The sequence below is a fragment of the Cyprinodon variegatus genome, unplaced genomic scaffold (genome assembly GCF_000732505.1).
Source record: "Cyprinodon variegatus isolate N-32 unplaced genomic scaffold, C_variegatus-1.0 Scaffold921, whole genome shotgun sequence".
Taxonomy (NCBI): domain Eukaryota; kingdom Metazoa; phylum Chordata; class Actinopteri; order Cyprinodontiformes; family Cyprinodontidae; genus Cyprinodon; species Cyprinodon variegatus.
This window is the reverse complement of record NW_015151374.1, coordinates 22,476-24,196: the sequence shown is the minus strand read 5'-3', so window position 1 is coordinate 24,196 and position 1,721 is coordinate 22,476.

Below are 1,721 nucleotides of genomic sequence, written 5' to 3'. Positions count from 1 at the left end.
AAAACAAACATGTCATTGTTTTAATTCAAATAAATAAAAATAACTTTTAAAATTGAGGTAAGTTATACTCTGAGTTGGACACAACTTTCCTCTCCTGAAGCTATACAATTTCATCCTAACACGGAACAAAACAAATAAATATCACAAAAAAATACATTTTAATTATTCTCCTGCTGTTTATATGATTCTACATATTCCTGTACATTAAAGTCTATACAATGAGTTGTGACAAATGTGGTGTTGTCAAACTTCCTGACAGAACACTTTTTCTTTTCTTTACCCTTTCCTCCATAAAATCAGTGTCAAGGTTCGCCTACGCTGATAACTTGTTCCAACAAGTTGGTGGAAAGTTTTTTACATCTTGCATATGAAAACAGTGTTCTGACACTCAGCCGTGAAATCTTTGCCGTAGGTGTAAAAGCACCAACACCAACATTTCCAACCCCAAACCTTTACAAACAGAAAGCTCCAAATGCGAAACCTAAATAGGAAATAAAACAATAAACAAAAGGTACATGAAGGTTGCTTACACATATGGATTCAAATGTAACTATATTGATCCCCAAATGAGCCTCAGGTGGGACTCTCTGTCTGTCTTACGCAGTTGTCAAATGGGAATTAAAAACAGTTAATTGACAATTAAGAAAAAATAAGAAGAATAAGATTAATTAAGAAAATCAATTTATTTATTTGCTTGCTTTTCCTCCTACAATTGTGTGTTCTAAGTTGCCATTAAGGAAAAAAAAATGTACCGTAGCTGGAAATATATATATACTTACTATGAATGACCATCGGGCTGGGATTTAATAACTTTTCTTCTTCCCACTCCCTTTCAGGCCTGTTTTTTTTTTAACTTTTTTTGTTATTTATAATATGACTCATAAGTTTAAAATGATTACCCCAATCTGATACCCCAAGCCTGTTTCGGGAATATTTCTCTGTACTTTAACAAATAAAGTTATGTTGTGTTGGCTTGTGATGGACTGGTGACCTGTCCAGGTGGTATCCTGCCTTTTGCTCATAGATTGCTGGAAATGGGCACCTGTCACATAGACAGTAGCAGAAGATGGATGGATCACCAGAAGCCATTAGGAAAAGGCTAAATATTATTTTCTCTACTAGCAATCAAACACTTCTTTCTGCTAAAAGGTTGGTCTCTCATTGGTCCTGTCCAGCTATGCAAATTCTGGGACATTCCAGATAATAACTATTCGTTTATTCGTTTATATATATATATACAGTACTCAAATTAAGGGGGGAGGAGGGAGATGGCATCCCTCTTCTAAAATAAGTATAAAAAAATCCTCCCCCTTCGCAAATGACCCCCCCAATACCATCCCCTATGACATTTTATTACTAAATGTGTAAAATTTCTACTTTATATTAACAGTAAAGGCAATGATATTGCCCTTTCAACATTTGGCGGGTTGCCGGTTTACGAGTAGCCTGAGCAAAATAAAATCAAAGAAGTGGCCTACCATGAATATGAAGCTGATCCCAGTGAGAAATTAGTCCTCTGCATTTGTCTCTAACTATGTAGGGGTAGTGATAGCCATGCCACTCTAGGGACTGACTGCAGTTCTACTGTAGCTTTTTTTTTTTTACAGTGTCCTGTCTGGCAATGTGGCAATAAGAATAATTGTCTTGATGCCAAAAAGAGCCCAACAGATTTTACTTTCACAAGTGTAGCAGTATGGCAATTGCCATATTGCTCCACTTGT